Source organism: Trichechus manatus, unplaced genomic scaffold (assembly GCF_000243295.1).
Source record: "Trichechus manatus latirostris isolate Lorelei unplaced genomic scaffold, TriManLat1.0 scaffold00015, whole genome shotgun sequence".
In the NCBI taxonomy this organism is placed as follows: Eukaryota; Metazoa; Chordata; class Mammalia; order Sirenia; family Trichechidae; genus Trichechus; species Trichechus manatus.
The window spans coordinates 15,282,231-15,301,511 of record NW_004443951.1 but is presented as its reverse complement, the minus strand read 5'-3'; the positions used below and the strand labels follow the sequence as shown (position 1 = coordinate 15,301,511).

The 19,281-nt window shown below is 45.7% G+C and overlaps 1 protein-coding gene across 1 annotated transcript in view; it reads right to left on the bottom strand.

Annotated features, from left to right (window-relative positions):
* Positions 1-19,281, bottom strand: part of HIVEP3 (HIVEP zinc finger 3) — a 511,051-nt gene that overhangs the window by 110,732 nt on the left and 381,038 nt on the right. Inside the window, exon 5 of the mRNA XM_004372078.2 lies at positions 17,103-17,301. The gene's annotated coding sequence lies outside the window, so the exon portion shown is untranslated. The remainder of the gene's footprint in view (positions 1-17,102; positions 17,302-19,281) is intronic.

Here is a 19,281-nt window from a genome sequence, read left to right as displayed (position 1 = left end):
GTTAACAGCAAATTCAGGATGATGTCAGCTCTGGCAGGCAGGAGGGAATTGCCATTGTAGAGGGCTATGCAGGGCCTTCTACTGTATTTATTGAAGTCTTTTTTTTTAATTGTGGTAAGTATATATATATATAACAAAACATTTGCCATTTCAACATTTTTTACATGTTCAATTCAGTGACGTGAACTATGCTCATCATGTTGTGCAACCATCACCACAACCTACTTTTAAATTCTTCCATTGCCCTTAACAGAAGCTCAGGCCCCCCTAAGCAATGATTCCCTCTCTCTCTCCCTCCCTCCCACCCCTGGTAACCACCAATACATTTTGGTCTCTATACATTTGTCTATTCTAGATATTTCATATACAATATTTATCTTTTTTGTAACTGACTTATTTCACTCAACGTAATGTTTTCAAGGTTCATCCATGCTGTGGCATGTATCAGAACTTCATTTGTCTTTATAACAGAGAAATATTCTCCTGTATGAACACACCACATTTTGTTTATTCTATCACCTGCTGATGGGCATTTTTGTTGAAGTCTTTTTTTAAGTTGGGTATTGGGTTCATCAGTGTTTGTTATATGATGTTCTACAGTTTTTTGGTTGGCAAAAATATTTAAAAAATTTTAAATATAATTTTACTTAGCATAATGTTTTTAGTCATTGTTTAAAAAATATCAAGATTTCATGGTGTTTCTTGGAGCTCCCTGACTCCCAGGGGTCTGGGGCCATAACGCTTGTTGAACACATGAATGAATCTAAGATCCATTTGACAAGAGCATTTTCTCTCTGTGCCCCATCTCATATGGCTCTGATTTCCATGACAGGTAACTTTGCTGGGGGGCTTCCTGGCCTGTCACCTCTCCCTCCACTCCCAAAGCCTATATAGCACTCATGGTGTGTGTGGGGGTGGGGGGGGTAGTCTGTGTGTGACTGTGGCTAACTGGGGCAGAGTCTATTTCATCCAGGACATGGCATCACTGGTGTGGCTCACACAAACCCAGCCTGGGTCTGGGAGGACACTTAAAGCCCAAGTGGAACCAAGTGGGCTCCACTGATGAGCCCATGAGCATTTCTGTAAACCCAAGCTACCAACCAACGTCTTTGTTCCCCTCTTGCAAAAAGGACAAGTCTTGACATATATATTTTGTAAACAATGTGTATTTCATTCAAATGGCGGGCTAGGATGTACTATGAGGTTGCTAGAATGGATCCACAAAGTTTCAGAACCTCAGGGTTTGAAGGGACTTTCAAGAGCACCAGCTTGCTCTCATACAAGATACACGCCTCTTCCAAGAGACTGCTCTCAGGAGGTTTCTCACTACCTGACACAACAATCTTTTTGCGGGGAGGGGACTGGGGGGAGGACATTTTTGTCTTTTTATGTACATTTTTCTGCAACTTGTTTTTCTCATGGACAATCTTTCTAGGTCGAATGTTAACATTATTTCAGTAGCTAAGCAGGTGACAGACACTGTCGTGAGCACCTCACATGCATCAACTCAGTTACCCCTCCTAACAAACCTACAGGACAGGCACTATTATGCTCTCTTCTTTACTGAAGAAGAGACTGAGGGTCAGAGAGGTCATGTAACGCAGCTTGTAGGGGGTGGGATCTGGATCTGAATCCTGGCAGTCTGTCTCTAGACCCTGTATTCTTAACACAATACTGCCTTTTCTAAACAGAGACAGGGTCTTTCTCTCTCTCTCTTTTTTTTTTAATAGTAAAATGATGGCCCACAGTTTGGATGGAACATTTCTGAAATTTTCCAACTGTTGAGTTTTCATATTGTTACCAATTTTGCCATTAATAATTTTGCAATACACATCTGTACACATAACTTTACAGACTGGTGTGACTGTTCCATAGACCAGATTCCCAGAAGAGGGATCACTGGGTCAAAGTGTATGTGTGTTTTTGTTCAGATAGCTATTGTTTGAGGGTCTATTGTTTGAGGCGTCTTCCTAACAGTGGGCCATGTGATTTTCACATGCTAGTTTTGATTCTGTCTCGAGATCTCAGGAATTCTCTTCCCCAGTTTCTTCAAATGTTCCTTTGACAAAACAGCTTCATGTCTCCTACAGCTGGTCTCAATAACTTTTAAAGTGTGGCACCCTCTGGGGTAACCTGGCCTATTGCCCCTTGGTCCCCATTGAATGGCATGCAGTGAGAGGACAGTATCTTTTCTGATGTTAACAATGAAATAGGAGAGACCCAGGTAGGTAGGGTTCAAAGTTCTTATCTTCAGCTTCCCCAAAATCACACGCATGCCTTCGGATAGAGGCTCTTTGCAAGATAGAAAAGACCAGTCGAATTCTATTCCCGCTCAGTAAGAAAATGGTGCTCATTCTTCAATTAAAGAAGATGGGAATAATTCTGGAGCTGGATAGGCCTTGAAGCACTTTCTAGTTCACTGCCTTACTTTACACCAGAGCCCTGGAGGGAAATGACTAACTCAAGTTTACACGCTGGGTGTGTGGAACAATTTACCGGAGCTGGGAGAAGGGTCACCGGTGGGTGCACGTCTCCAGCTCTCTCTGCCTGCTGGTTCCTAGGAACCGTCTTACTAGAAAGGCATAGTGTAAATATTTTGTTAAGCAGCCAAGAGACGAAACTTACCCAGGCTGAGCTGCCCTGTGCTGGGCGCTGGCCATGGACACAATGCTCAATGAGGGCCATTATCTGGGAAGGGAGGGCTGTTTGTTCCGCTGCCGGATGGTGCCAGAGCCCGGAGCCACCAGGCTTGCCACTCTGGCTGCCACACAGAAGAGTCTCCTTGCGCTCAGCAGACTCTGTGGTTATGCAATGCTGGGCCAAGAGGTTAACTCTCCCCGGACAGGAGCCAAGCCTTGTTCCTTCCTGCCTGAGCATGTCCATCTGAAAATGCTCAAATCAAGGGCCTCTAAAATGGCACAGTTTGTATAAAAAAAAAAAAAAATTGAGGGCCTCATTGTTTGCAGAAATGCTTTGGCCCTGAATCTGCTGGTTTATTCCAAAGGGCACAGTGTTGGGGAGCTGGGGTGCACCATGCCTGCTGTTCCCCCTGCCAGGAATGTCCCTCCTTTCTTTCTGTCAATTATGTCTGGCTTACAACCTTCTTTCTTAAGCTTAAGCTCCATTCCACTTCCTCAAAACCTTCCCTGACTACCCCAGCTCCCAGTGACCAGAGCTGAAATGGTGAGTTTTTAATCTGAAAGGGATCTTAGAAAGTACCTATGCAACTGCCCCATTTTCCAGATGAGGAAACTGAGACTCAGGGAGGTTGATTTGCCTAAAAGACTAGAGTGACTAAATGTGAGTATCAGCAAGGGTCTCCTCTCTAAACTCTTTCTCCCACAAATCATGTTGGCACAACTATCAAACCATACCCAGAATCTAACCACTCCCCATCACCTCCCTAGTCCACTGCTTGGATGACCAAACCAGCCTCTTAAATGGTCTTGTGCTGCTGCCCTTGCCTCCTACTGTGTAGTCTCCATACAGCAGCCAGGGTGAGCCTTCGAGAACATTCGGCAGATCATGCCACTCCTCTGCTGAGACCTCTGATGGCTTCAGGATAATCTGCCCGCCCTATCACTTCTCCAGCTTCCTCTCCCCTCAACCCCTGGGCTCCAGCCACACTGATCTCCTTGCTGTTCCCACCAGGCACAATCTCATCTCTACCAGAACACTCTTCCCTGGATACTCACAGTGCTCATTCCCTCACCTCCTTCAGGTCTTTGCTCAGACATCAGCTCTCAGCCGGCTATTCTGACCCCCTGATTTAAAATCACAACAACCTGCCAGCTCCCAGTTCTTCTCATTCCTGCCCTGATTGTCACCTTATCACACACTGCATATTTTACTTATTTATATGTTTGTCTATTTTTTCCCTATTAGAATGTAGACTCTAAGAGGGCAGGAGTTTATGTCACTTAGAACGGTGCCTGGCACTTTCTAAGTCGGGCTGATTTTAAGGATTATCCACCTCTTTGGGGATGGATGATGCTGACGGGAATGGTGGTCGTGGTGTCACTGTGACAGTGTGTGGTAGGAATGAGGGGAGGGGTCAAGTTTGTTGGCACAGGTAGGATCAATGGAAGGACTCTGAAGGCAGAGAAGGCAGCCGTGGGGCTGCCACAGATGCTATTTTTTTAGGGGTTTATGGGGGAAAATCTGCCTTAAAAGATCTCTTTAAAGTGTTTAAAAGCAAAGATGTCACTTTGAGGGCTAGGGTGTGCCTGACCTAAGCCATGGTGTTTTCAATTGCCTCATATGCATGTGAAAGCTGGACAATGAATAAGGAAGACTGAAGAAGAATAGACGCATTTGAATCATGGTGTTGGTGAAGAATATTGACTATACTATGGGCTGCCAGAAGAACAAACAAATCTGTCTTGGAAGAAGTACAGCCACAATGCTCCTTAGAAGTGAGGATGGTGCGACTTTGTCTAACGTTCTTTGGACATGTTAACCGGAGGGACCAGTTCCTGGAAAAGGACCCCATACTTGGTAAAGCAGAGAGTCAGCAAAGAAGAGGAAGACCTTCAACGAGATGGACTGACACACTGGCTACAACAATGGGTTCAAACATTGTAACAATTGTGCGGATGGTGCAGGACCTGGCACTGTTTCGTTCTGTTGTGTATAGGGTCGCTGTGAGTTGGAACCAACTCCACGGCACCTAACAACAACAACAACTATGCGGGAAATACCCAGGCGCCTGGGCCTCATCACCGTCCCTCTCAAGCAGAGGCTGGTCAGAGCAGGCTACTGTGAGGACCCACGCATGGCTGGCTAATCCCTGCTTTTGTTGTTGGTGTTACTTGCCATCAAGTTGGTTCCGACTCATGGTGACCTTATGTGTGCAGTGTTTTCAAGACAGATCTCCAGGCCTGTCTTCTGAGGTGCTTCTGGGTGCATTTGAACCACCAACCGTTTGTTGAGTACTTAACTGTTTCTGCCACCCAGGGACTACCTGCTTTTAGGCACCTTGAATGTGCAAGTCTAAGAATCTGTATTTTTTAAAGCTCTCCAGGCGACCCGTAGGCCCCGCCGGGTTTGGAGACCTTAGCTGAGTTCTTTTACACAGAGATTTATTCCTGATAATAAATATCTGTTGAACGAATAAATGAGAGAGATGGAAGGAAGGCGGGAGGGAGCTAAGATAGACACAGGAGAGGAAAACGAAGGCTCAGGGGTAGCCAAATAACTGCAATGAAATATGCCATACAGAGCTTGAATGAAGATAAAATGGCAGGGCCTGTTGGGACAGGCGGGGAGGCGGTTCGAGTTCTTACTCATTCTCCCCACACCTGCAGTGACACTGGCTGGGAGCACAAATCTCAAGCAAACAGAAACTTGTGTAGTGATGAACATTTTTATTTACCCATTTCTTTGAGGTTGGCTGGCTGTACTGTAAAGAGGGACCAATACTAAGTGACCTAGGTGACTGGCTGTTCACAATCCTTGCTTTCCTTGTCAGTCTTGGCCCCACCCTGGCTCTGTTCCTGCCTCTCTGAGCCACTTCTTCACTGACTCTTTGACCCAAGCCTTTTCTTTCTCCTCCTACATACATGTGTTCATTCGTCAGGCTATGGTCCCTAATCCTCTACTTGTCTCTCTCTGCGTTTCTCTCCTTGTCTTCTTAGCCATTTACCACAGCTGGCATACATCACCTGCCCTGCCCCGAGCACTTCTCAACGCTGCATTTCCAGCTGCTGGACATTTGGCTTGGCTGTCCCGCTGACCTCTCAAATTCAATATGCTCGGCACCAAGTTCATCTTTTCTCCTCCTCTGCCTCTGATACTACTATTCTCCTAAACCCCAGAGCCACCTTTGAACCCCACTCTCCTTTGCCCTAAATCACCCACCCACCCTCCCATCCATCCATCCATCCATCCACCCTTCCATCCTTTCCCTTGTTTGTTCAAAAATTACCAAGCACCCACTGTGCCCCAGGCTGTGCTGGGCACTGGGGGCATTCACATGCCTGGAAGTCTGCTCCAGAACAAGTCAGTCCCAGATCTGCAAGTAATTTGCAGTTTGACCTTGGGAAAGTCACTTGCCATGTCTGAGCTTGGGGATTCATTTGAGAGGATTATTCATTCCTGCCTCACCACTCCCCAGCCTGAGTGTGAAGACTCAGTGACACCACTTTCCATGGGTGACGCCCATCTGAAGAATGGTTATTATGATCATCATTCCAGGCATGTTGCAGCCTTGCTCCTCTTACGGACCATGCCATTAACTTTCCGAAGACTTCTGGCCTCCAGTCTCAGACAGGGCCTCTGAATCTGCATTTTAAAGAAACACCCCACGTAATTCTGTTGTGGGAGGTTTATGGACCATACTTGGAGAAATTCTGGCCCATCTATCAACTACCACTCTAAAATCAGACCTAGACTGCTCTTCACTTGCCATTTCCCCACCATGGAAAGGCTTACCCTGTTGGGCACTGGGGTACAGGGGAGCAAGGCAGAATCCCTGTCTGGAGGGACTAACCACTCCAATGGGAGAGATGGTACTTGCACATGTGATCATAGTGGAAATAAAGACGGGGTGCCACCAAATCCCAGAGCAAGGGTTCCCAATGCATGAGGGGAGGAGCACAAAGGGGGCAGGGAAGGAAAGTCCAGAAAGAGAGAACAGCATGTGCAAAGGATTAAAGTGTGAGGATTACAGCAAGGAGTAGACGAGGAGAGGAATACAGATGGAGACAATGGGAACAAGGGATGGATTGGGACTGCTCAGCTAAGGGGCTGGACTCATCCTGTAGGCCTGCTTTCATGCTACAACAGCAGAGTTGAGTAATTGCCACTAAGACAGTATGGCTGGCAAAGCTTTAAATATTTACTATCCGGTCCTTTGCAGAAAAAAGTTTGCTGATCCTGCTGTAGGTGATGGAAAGCCACAGGCAGATTTTAAGCAGAGGACAGACACATGGTCGTATTTGTGTTTTACCTTTCTATCCCTCTGGAATGACACGGAGGATGGGCTGGAGCAGACAAGCCCACAGGACGGAAGAGTAGTTAGCAGGCTGGTACAATTGCCCAGGTGGGGAATGGATATTAGCAACAACATTGTTTATTAACAGATTTATTAAGAGATTGCTATGTCCTTGCACCTGACTATTCATATTCCTTCATCTAATCTGCACAGCAACTGCTTGAGAGATGGTGTTGTTATGCCCCTCCTACAGATGAGGCACAGAAAGGTGCAGTAGCTTGCCCAAGGTCACACAGCTAGTATGCAGCAGAGCCAGGATGCAAACCCGGATGGTCTAAACTCAGGTTGGACTCTTCACCCAGCTGGGGCCCTCAGAGCCGATCTCAAGGTCTTTGGAGTCAAACACGTTTGCTTGTTGACAGATCCCTTCAACCTTCCTGAGACTTCACAGAACATGAATCCTCTAAAGGAGAAATTCTACCCAGAGCCGAGTCAGGCAGGAAGTGGGAGGCAGGAGTGTGGCTATTTTAGAGAAGCGACATGAAAAACCACGAAACTTCCTACCTGTCCCATTTTGCTCCCATCTGTCCCTGGGAACAAGGCTGCCCCTCTCTTAGATAAAAAGGTGTTTCTCCCCACACAGTGGCTCTGCCTCTGGTGGTGGGAGAGAGAGCACTAAGCTTAGCACACATCTGCTATTTTTAAAGGACTAGATAAACAAACAGGGCCATGTAAATAAGAAAAAAAATGAGGTCATCCTTTTAAAATCTAAAAATGCTTTTTTTTTTCTATGGGGTGTGCAGCAAAACCTCAGAACGGACTGCTACCTTTTTTATCCCCCAGGGGCCTTCTTTAGCCCACAGCCACCTAAAGCCACCAGGCTGGCCGCTCCCTTCCTTGCACTCACTGGGGAGAGAGCAGGCAGGCCTGGTAGTTGGACTCCTGGGTTTTATTCTTGTCTCTGTGGGCTTTGCCTTGAATGTCTAAAGCCACTGCTTACCCCCAGCCACCACCTTCTTGGGGCCCTGACATTGTTCCCATCTAGGTCACTCACAAGTACTGGCCTAAGCATGACACCTTCCACGTGCACAAACCCTGGCTTGGCATCCTGACCCTCTGAGGCTCCTGCTGTCGCTCTCCCTTTCCCTCATCTCCCCCACCCCTGCCCAGCACTTGATCTGGGCTGGCCACATAGGCCCTTGGCATGTTGATTAGAAGCTATTTGTATGCTTCGTCTTTTCTCTGCACACATTTTAATCTATGGACCTCTTCTTCCAAGTTGATGGTTGGGAGTCATTAATGTAGCCCTGGAGAGCTGTTTCAAGGTCATCACCAATTGTTAGGAGATATCTCAAGCTTTGGTAGAAGCTTACGTGGCCTCTGTTTTCTATTTTTTCCACTACTGACCGCACTCTCCTCCCTGTGACCCTCTTCCGCCATGGACAGCATGACCTCACGTCTCTCCTCCACCATCTTTCACCCCTTTCTCCTCCGCCTTCTGATCCCCCACTCTCAGCATCTTTGGTTCCTCAGTTATTATTACGCACAGAAATGAGAACCATCAGTATTTGCTGAAGGGGTGGTTTTCAAACTGTGTTCCATGGAGGTGCTTCCAAGGTTCTTCAAACATGACATGAGACTTTTTACTCTAAAAATATAGTTGACTGTTATTAAAACTGTAATGACATGCACATTCAAATGCACACTGTAACATACTGAGTATAACCAACTGTGTTGCCAGGCTAACTGGGCTTGTGCAGACCCTGGAATAAGATCTGGGCAGATCCTGACCTTCAATATTAAAATGTGTCCTCAATTAGAAAGACTGGACCTCCTTAGTGGTCTTCTTTTTAAAAAAATATTTTATTTTACTATTATTACTTTTTGTTGTTTAAATTTAGGACTATGCATGCCATATGCAAAACCATACAAGCAAGTACACTCCAAAGCTTTCAATGATAAGAGAATGCATGACACAGATTATCACAGAAATATAAAAAATGATTGGGTGCTTTTTGTCTGACTCAGGTTTATGATACAAAGGCATTCAAGGAGTTCTTTGATACTGTTAGCAATTCAAACTAGAATTTCCTTCTCCTCCCTCCCAAACATCCAGACAGCTCTGAACTGAAGACCATTCTGTGGTTGCAAGGCAAGCTGTGAAAAGTCTGTTACCATTCACATCATCTTACTGATGTGTCTTAGTTATCTAGTGCTGCTGTAACAGAAATACGACAAGTGGGTGGCTTTAACAAACAGAAATTTATTTTCTCACAGTTTATGAAGCTAGACGAATTCAGGGTGCCAGCTCTAGGGGAAGGCTTTCCATCTCTGTTGTCTCTGAAGGAAGGTCCTTTTCTCTTCTCAGTTTCTGCTCCTTGGCAATCTTGATGTGGCTTGGCATCTCTCTTCCTCCATTTCTCTTCTGCTCACTTGTTAAATCTCTTTTATATCTCAAAAGAGATTGACTCAAGAGATATCCTACACTAATCCTGCCTCATTAACATAACAAGGACAACCCATTCCCAAATTGGATTTTAAATCACAGGCATATTGTTGTTAGGTGCAGCTGAGTTGGTTCCGACTCACAGCGACCCCATATACAACAGAATGAAACACTGTCCGGTCCTGCACCATCCTCACAACTGTTGCTATGCTTGAGCCCACTGTCGCAGCAACTGTGTCAGTCCATGTCATTGAAGTTCTTCCTCTCTTTTTCTGACCCTCTACTTTACCAAACATGATGTCCTTCTCCAGGGACTGGTACCTCCTGATAACATGTCCAAAGTACGTGAGACGAAGTCTTGCCACCCTTGCTCCTAAGGAGTATTCTGGCTGTACTTCTTCCAAGACAAATTTGTTTGTTCTTCTGGTAGTCCCTGGTATAGTCAATATTCTTTGCCAACACTATAATTCAAAAGCCATCAATTCTTCTTTGGTCTTCCTTTATTCATTTTCCAGCTTTCACATGCATATGAGGCAATTGAAAATATCATGGCTTGGGCCATGAATCTTTGCCTTGGAACACTTTAAAGAGTTAAAAACATGTATTTTGGGGGGACACTATTCAATTCATAACACTCCACCCTTTGGCCCCCCCAAAATTCATATCCTTGCCACATGCAAAACACATTCACCCCAACACATCATCCCAAAGGTCTTAAATCAACTGCAAGTCCGAAACCTCACCTTCTAAATCATGTAAATCAAATATGCGTGAAACTTTAGGCATATTCAATCCTGGGGCAAAATTCCTTTTCATTTGTGAACCTGTGAAATCTGTTTCCAAACTACAATCGTAGAGCAGGCACAAAGTAGAGAAACTGGAGGGAAAGAAGGGATAATGGGCACCAAGCAAGTCCAAAACCCAGCAGAACAATTTACATTAGCTCTCAAGGTTTGAAAATAATCCTCTGTTCTCTGAGACCATCTGAGCAATGGCACCACCCTCCACACTCTGAGTGTTGGCTACATCCTCCGTATTCTGGGTGGAGGCCTCTCAGCCCTGGGCTTCAGCTCTGTCTTCCAGGCCCTCCTCTGGGATGGTGTTATGGATTGAATTGTGTCCCCCAAAAATACGTGCTGCAAATCCTAACCTCTGCTTGTGGTTATAATCCCATTTGTGAATGGGTTGTGTTTGTTATGTTAATGAGGCAGGATTAGGTTATGTCAATGAGGATTAAGCTATGTTCATTATGTTAATAAGGCAGGATTAGGGTTATTTTGAGTCAATTTCTTTTGAGATATAAAACAGATTAAACAAGTGAGCTAGAGAAGCAGAGATGGGAGAAGAGAGATGGCAAGTCACATGAAGATTGCCCAGGAGTAGAAGCTCAGAAAGACGAGGACCTTCCTCCAGAGATGACAGAGACAGAAAGCCTTCCCCTAGAGCCAGCACCCTGAATTCAGACTTCTAGCCTCTTAAACTGTGAGAAAATAAATTTCTGTTTTTTAAAGCCATTCACTTGTGGTATTTCTGTTATAGCAGCACTAGATAATGAAGGCAGGTGGCAACTCTGCTCCCTTGGCTGTAGGCGGCCTCATTCTCCTAGTCTGAGTGGTGACCCCACCACAATAGCTGTGGCAAGTCCCATTCTTCTGTCCCTTGGGCATGGCAGCCATACCCCCTCAACTTTGGGTGGCAGCCTCATCCCCCGGCACACCTTAATGGCAGACCCACACTCCAGAACTGAGTTGGTAAAGATCGGACTCTGAAACCTAGGAAGCTGTGGCCCCACCCTTTGAGATCCAGGAGACCGTGGCCCCACCCTTTGAAACCAAGAAGGCCCTGCTTCACGTACTCCTTCCAACAGTTCTGCTGATGTCTGAGCCGCTCCAGGGATGGTCCTTTTCTTGGAGGACAACAGATGTTGCTCCTTCAGCCTGTTTCCTGCCTATAGAATTCCAAGAAGCAGACAGCATTCTTTCCTTTTGTTCTTTCTATGTTCCTGTCACAGGCTTAATCTCTTTAACAAAAGATTGGGTAGCCACATCCTTGGTGAAAATTTTAGGACACATGTCCTTAGTTTGTACAACAGAATTCTACAAATCTTTAAGTTTTATTTTCGTTTTGCACAGTTCATTTTGAAGTCCATCTCTTTCCTCTCGCATTTTACTATAAGTAGCAAGGAGAAACCACACGGCCCTTTTAAGATCTTGCTTAGGAGTCTCATCAACCAGATACCCAAGTTCATCACTTATAAGTTCTACCTTCCACCAAACATTTGAACGTAATGCAGACAAGTTCTTTACTGCATAAAAAGCATCATCCTTCCTCTGTGTCCAATCACATGTTCATCATTTTCCTCTAAAGCCTCCCAAGAAGCACATGTAATGCCTACATTTCTAGCAGTTCTGTTGCTGGTGCCATATGTATTCTCTAAGACGATAGAGACTTTCTCTACAGCTCTTCTTCCTTCTGAGCCCTCACCAGAATTGCCTTTGACATTCATAATTCTACCAACAGTTTCTTCAAGGCAGTCTTGGCTTTTACTATTAGGCACCTTAAAACTCTTCCTGCCTCTACCCATTACCCAATTCAAAAACCACTTCCACATTGTAAGTATTTGTTATAGCAGTACTCCCACTTCTCGGTACCTAATTCTTTCTTAGTTACTGAGTGCTGCTATAGCAGAAATACCACAAGTGGGTGGCTTTAACAAACAGAAATTTATTTTCTCACAGTTTAGGAGGCTAGAAGTCCGAATTCAGGGTGCTGGCTCTAGGGGAAGGCTTTCTGTCTTTGTCGGCTCTGGAGGAAGGTCCTTGTCTCTTCTAAGCTTTTGCTCCTTGGCAGTTTTCATGTGCCTTGGCATCTCTCTTCCCCAATCTCTCTTCTCCTCTCTTGTTTAATCTCTTTATATCTCAAAAAAGATTGACTCAGTATATACCCCACACTCATCCTGCCTCATTAACACAATAAAGACAACCCATTCCTAAATGGAAATTATAACCACAGCCATAGAGGTTTGGATTTATGACATATATTTTTTTGGGACACAATTCAATCCATAATATGATGTGATTTAGAATTTTCTTAATACTGTGCAACTAAGCCAAACAAAACAAAAACAAAATAGGAATACTGGATGTTGCAGCAGATGTAGCAATACAATGATCATCTAGAAGAGGGGTTGGCAAACTTATTCTGTAAAGGGCCAAATAGTAAATATTTTTGGCTTTGTGGGACACACAGTCTCTGTCATAATTACTCAACTCTGCCATTATAGTGCCAAAGGAGCCATAGATAATACATAAATGAATGGATTGGCTGTGTTCCAATAAAACTTTATTTACACAAACAGGTGGCAGGCTGGATTTGGCCCATGGGCCATAGTTTGCCATCCTCTGATCTAGAACCTCAGATTTCAATATTTGTATGCATCAAGACAGAATCAATGCTCTATTGATAAACTTCCATAATAAATGTTGAAATTTTGAACTTAAAAAACAAATGTGTATTAATAAACTACCTCTTTAACCTGTTTTACACATGAGCATTTCATGCAAGATTTGACTTTTAAAAACGGCTTTGAAAATACTATTAAACTCTGAAAACTACTAGCAGAGACCTTTGTAGTTGAGAAAATGCTTTCATATACATTTTTTCAATGAGATTCTTCCTCTAGTCACTCTTTCAGAAATCACATTTACTCTGGTTGCAGCTAATCTTTTAAGGGGTTGATTCCAACCCATCTTCCATTCAAAAGAGATTCAGAAAATTTCAGAAGTGGAGGGAAACCTAGAAGTCATCTAGTCCTAGCATCCCTAGTCATCTATAAAACCTGTTGCCGTAGAGTGGATTCTGACTCATGGCGAACTCATGTGTGTCAGAGTAGAACTGTGTTCCAGAGGGTTTTCAATGGCTGTTTTTTCAGAAACAGATCACTGAGGGGCCTTTGGGTAGACTTGAATCTTCAACCTTTTGATTAGCAGCGAGCACATTAACCGTTTGCACCACCTGGGGCCTCCCTTCCCTGACTGAACACCTTCAGCATGAGCAGAGGAGATACCTATGACCTCCTCATCACTTGCTGGGCTGGCCATTCTCAGTTTGTCCCCCAGCTTCATTCTCTGCCCTTCTCTCTGCCCCAGAGGCTGACCTCTATGATCTAGACTCCTTTGTTCTCCAGTGTTTGCTTGGGTTCTGCCTGAGAGGCATTAGCAGGATTTAGGAGAGTAAGAGGAGAGAGAAATTTTAGGATTTATTTTTCTCTGCTCCCTCCCTGCTTGGCCAAGGTTCTGACATTGGCTGCTTCCCTCAGGCTGCCCTTTACCAGGGCTCCAGCTCTCACCAGACTCTGAGAAAGGCCCTTTCCTCTCCTTGCCACAGCATGCTTAGAGGTGGTCATGGTTTCCTGCTGTTTCAAATCCCTGGGAGTTTTATCTCCTCTTGTTGGTTTCCTTAACCCTGCCCTCACCTCTTTAAATTGTCTCTTTTTAAAGTCTTTTTCATAAGACCCTTTTGAGTGTGCCCTTTTTTCTGGGCAGGGTTTTGAATGATACATTTGGTTAAAAGAAAATCACTGGCCTCTCACTTCTTTCCTCCTTTCTGGAGTAACTCGGTTTCAATTACGTAGATGAGGACCTTAGGGGATGGTAGAACCACATGATGGAAGGAGTGCACCCCTGAATAAGCTGGTGGAGTAGAATTGCCCACCAACTGCTCACTCCTGGACTCTGATGTGAGAGGTAAATTAAATTCCATCTGATCTAAGTCAGTGTATTTTATGGGTCCCTTTGTTATAGACGCTTAGGTCATACCCTAACTAATCAGTTGCTGTCAAGTTGATTCTGACTCATGGCAAGCCCATGTATGTGTCAGAGTAGAATTGGGCTTTACAGGGTTTTCAGTGGCTGTGACCTTTCAGAAGTAGATCATCAGGCCTTTCTTATAAGGTGCCTCTGGGTGGATTCAAACTGCCAACCTTTTGGTTAGTAGCCAAGTGCTTAACCATTTGCACCACCCAGGGACTACATACTCTAACTTTGTTGTTGTCAGTTGCCATGGAGTTGATTCTGACTCATGGCAACCCTGTATGTGTGCAGAGTAGAACTGCTCCATAGGGTTTTCAGGGCTGTGACCTTTCTGAAGTAGACTGCCAGGCATGTCTTCTGAGGCACCACTGGGTAGGTTCAAACCACCAACCTTTCAGCTAGTAGTCCAGTGCTTAATTGTTTGCCCCACCCCGGTGCCTCACTAAAACCATCTAAAAATGTCTTAGCTTTCGCACAGCCCAGTCTACTGTCACCTTATACTGGGCTTGTCCTCAAACATCAAATTCCCAAGCCTTTTTCTTGATCAGATGATTTTTTTTTTTACCAACTGCAGGTCTTTACATCTCATTCCTTCTGTCTGGTCTGGCCTGTGGAGCGCTTTCTAATCTGATTTTTGCAACTGCATGTTTGTTATCTTTATCCCTCCTTTGTCTCCTGCTGCAGTGGTGATCCTTTAGGGTCACGGCTGTGTCTCTCTGCTTCCACTATAGTCACCAAAAGGATGTGACCTAAATGCTTCAATGTCGATCACACCCCATTCCAGCTTCTTGAAAGTCCTGGATGGCTCCCCACTGCTCTCAGGGTCAGATCCTAGCTCCTCAGCCCAGTACACGAAGGTGGTGCAAATGGTTAATGTGCTCACTTGCTAACCAAAAGGTTGGAGGTAGAGTCCACCCAGAGGTGCATTGGAAGAAAGGCCTGGTGATCGACTTCTGAAAAATCAGCCATTGAAAACCCTATGGATCACAACAGTCTGATCCACAACCAATCACGGGGAGGGTGAAGCACCAGGCAGTATTTAGTTCCATTGTGCTTGGGGTTGGTTGCCATGAGTTGCCATGACTCTGGGGCAGCTAACAACAACAACATTCAGCCTAGGGTCAAATCTCCCCTCATAGCTTGCTAAAAACTTCCCCACCCCACCAGAGGCCAGTCTTCTCCCCACAAACACACCACAACCAGCCAGCATGGAGTACTGCCCTATGAGATGGTGGGGTGTGGTCTACAGACCTGCCCGGGAATTGGGAGACCTGACTCCTCACCCCAGCTCTGTTATTAGCTTGCACTGTGAGAAGAAAAAAGTCACTTTTAGGTCTCAACTTCCTTTTCAAACATGGATAGCTGAATTCAGATGACCTCAAAAGTCCAGTCCATTGTGGATAAGCCATGATTCTAGCTGCTGCCACGTGGAGACGTGGAGAAAATGCAACTCCAGGCCCTTCTGTCTCGTCAAACTCATTAGTTAAGGGAAGCTTTGGTCCCAGGAGATTTACCATCTGAGAGGGCACCAGATTTGTAGGAATTACTTTGTTGTGGTTTTGCCAACATGTTTCTATGCTTGCCTGGACACCTGTAACTGATGTGGCCTCTCCAAGGCCAATGGCCCATGATCTGGAGCTGGGTTCTTTATGGCCAGTAAAGGGGAGAGAGCACAACCTCCCTGAAGCTTTTGCTCTGGAGAGAGAGAGAGCCTACTGGGAGAGGGGGAAGTGGAGAGGGAGAGTAAGAGAAAGATGGCTTTTACTGAGGACCTCCTGTGTGAGAGGGTGTGCATCCTCTCATGGAAGACAACCTTTTGACGTATGTGTCATTATTATCACAGATGAGAAAACTGAGGCTCAGAGGGGTTAGGGAAAGTTCCAGAGCCAGGCCTAGAACTCTGGCCTCCCTGCCTGCCAAGTTCTCACCCTTTCTGTGATCCCAAGCAACTTCCCAACAAACACAGAGCCCAAAGGGAGTCCAGAGGCTTGGGTGAGCATCCTTCCCAGCTCCCTGGGACCAGGGGCAGCCCCCTTTCAGCAGGGGACCTGGGCTGGGCTCTCTGGAGCTCCTGCAGTTCCTACAGATTCCACGTCTCCCTGTCCTCAAAAAACTCCAAACACAGCCGTCACCAAGCCCCAGATGGTGCTAATGGGCCTTTTCACCTTCTCCAGCACAGGGGAGTCTGTAGGGTGGCATGCTGACACCTCTTGCCTGGCATACTTGCATGCCTGGGCCCTGAGCCCTCCACCTCATTCAGATACCATATATTCCAGCCCATCCCTGATGGCCAAGGGAAGGTGTGCTAGCATTGGTTGCGACTGCCTAGACACTCCAGAAGCACTGAGTCAGCTCCCCGTTCATCACAGATGCTCTTCATCCCCAGGGAGAGCATGGAAGTGGTAGGGCCAGACTTCTCACTGGAACTGACAGCTTATTTCCCTGTGGGCAAGTCTCATCCTTACAGATCCTTCCATGCAGCTGGCGGAGCTCACATGGACGAGAAGAGAGGTTGGGAAGGAAGCAGCAGAGGGGCAAATGCCAGGTCTGGGGAGGAGTCCCCATTTACATCCTCCATGATAACTCCCCACATCTCTGCTTGTGCCCTTCAGAGGTTTCTGTCTCTGGTCTAGTTCAAGTACCTATTGCACACCTAGCTGAGTAAACCCAGACCATGCCACGATCACGAGTAAACGTCTGTGACATGTGCAGGACAAAAACAAATGGTAAATGGAGGCACCAGGCTGTCCCCAGTACTTCCAGAGCAGCTTTCACAGAGGCTCAAGGAAGGCAATAATAATAGTAATAATAATAATAATACACTTTTTAAGAGGAAGAACACAAGCAAACTCATACAAGAAACACCAAAATGGCACCTCAGCAAGCATATTTGGCGACAACCATTTCTTACCTGTGCTGAAGGCACCACTTCCGGTGACCAAAACTAAAACACTGTTCTCTTTGGCAGCCAGCATTCATGTCCACTCCTGCAGCAGCCACCCTTCTTTTACACACGGCTCTTCCCTCTGGAGGGGAGAGCTTGCCCAGCCAGTGTCTCCTGAGGGTCCTCCATGAACTAGTTCGAGGCTGCCGGGTTTATGCCTTGAATTCTGCAGGGATGGTGGAAAAACATAGTCAAAGAGGAGTCTGTGTTGTCAACTTGAGACAGTAAAATCCTCAGCCTGCTCCCAGGGGGCCCAAACCCCCACCCCTCCCCAAAATGCTTTTTTTGGTGCAGGGCCAGATCCCCATGTCCTCTCTGGGGAGACTATGTGGCATAGTGGCCCTAGGGCCCACCATACTCTACATTGCACCCAGCACTTAACTCCTCTAAACCTCTATTTCTTCCCCTGTGTGGGAGGCAGAATTCCAGATGCCCCCTAAGATTTCCAGTCCCCCTGGTGTACACATCCTGCATAATCCCTAAGACTGTGAATAAGATGGACTTTACTCCTGTGATTAGGTTACACCATACAGCATAAAACCAAAAACCAAATCCATTGCTGTCGAGTTGATTCCAACTCATAGCAACCCTATAAGACAAAGTAGAACTGGTTCACAGGGTTTCCAAGGCTATATATCTTTACGGAATCAGACTGCCACATCTTTCTCCCATGTAGCTGCTGGTGGGTTCGAACTGTCGACCTTTCGGTTAGCAGTCAAGCACTTAACTGTGCCACCAGGGCTCCTTTTGTTATATGGCATAGTTGACCTTAAAATAGGGAGATTATCCAGGTGGGTCTGACCTAATCATATGAGTCCTTTAAAAGCAAGTTTTCTCTGGCTGGTTACAGAAGAGGAAGTCAGAGAGATTTCAATCACAAGAAGGCTTCAAGGGGCCATTGCTGGCTTGAAGACAGAGCAGGCCATGTGGAAAGGACCTGAGAGCAGCCTCTAGTTGCTGAGAGTAACCCTTAGCCCACAGCCAGAAAATGCGACCTCAGTCCTACAACCACAAGGAACTGTATTCTGCTTGGAAGTGGATTTTTCTCCAGAGCCTCCAGATGAGAACTCAGTCTAGCCAACACCCTGATTTCAGTCCTGAGCGCAGAACCCAGCCACATTGTACCCAACACAGCAATAGGAAACTAATACAATCAGTAAAAGTAATGTATGTTAGGGCATGGGTGAGAATTAAATGCTATGGTAGACATAGACATAAGAGCACATGGTATTCCCCAGATCACCAAATAAAACAGAATGTTTGTTTGGAGCCAACGGGAGACCTGGTTCAGGGCAGGAGCTCGGCACCCTTACCAAACACATGGACAAATGAGTAAGCATCAGTTTGTAATGGTTGACTTATCGGGCTGTTATAACGATCAAACAAAAAAATACAGATGAAAGAGCTTTGTAAACTAGAAAGTCTGAGTTATTTTTAGTCAAATATGATATGGTACCATCCAAGCTGCTCTCTTTGGACAAGGCTCTGGTTTGTCTGCCCGAGGTAGTGTGGTCTTGTGGCTGAAAAAGTGGGGCCAGACTACCTGGGTTCAAGTCCTGGATCTTCCGTTTATTTCTTCTGTGGCTTTGGAAAATCACTTAGTCTACCGGTACCTGAAGAACGGGATTGATAATGGCAACTACCTCTTAGAGTTCAGAAAATTAGCCAGTGAAAACCCTATAAATCACAAGAATATTGTCCAATATAGGGCTGGAAGATGAGCTCCCTAGGTTGGGAGGAACTCAAAATACACAGTAGTGGCAGCAAAGAACTCGAGCACACCAAAGATCGTGGAGATGGTGCAGGACTGAGCAATGTTTTGTTCTGTTGGACATAAGGTTGCTAGGAGTTGGAGCCCATTCGACAGCAACTGATAACATCATGCGTAAAGAGCTTAGAACAATGCCTGACAGGTAGTAGGAGCCATATAACTGCTATGAGTTTTATCCCAAAATGGAACCCAATAATCTAGGTCAGGAGTAACCTGAATACAGGCCTGGGGTGTTGCCGAGCTCCAGCGCTGAACCAGGCCTCTCCCGGCCCTGAACTTTCTTTTTTTTTTATTGTACTTCAGGTGAAGGCTTACAGAACAAATAGTTTCTCAGGAAACAGTAGTACACATATTGTTTTATGACATTGGTTAACA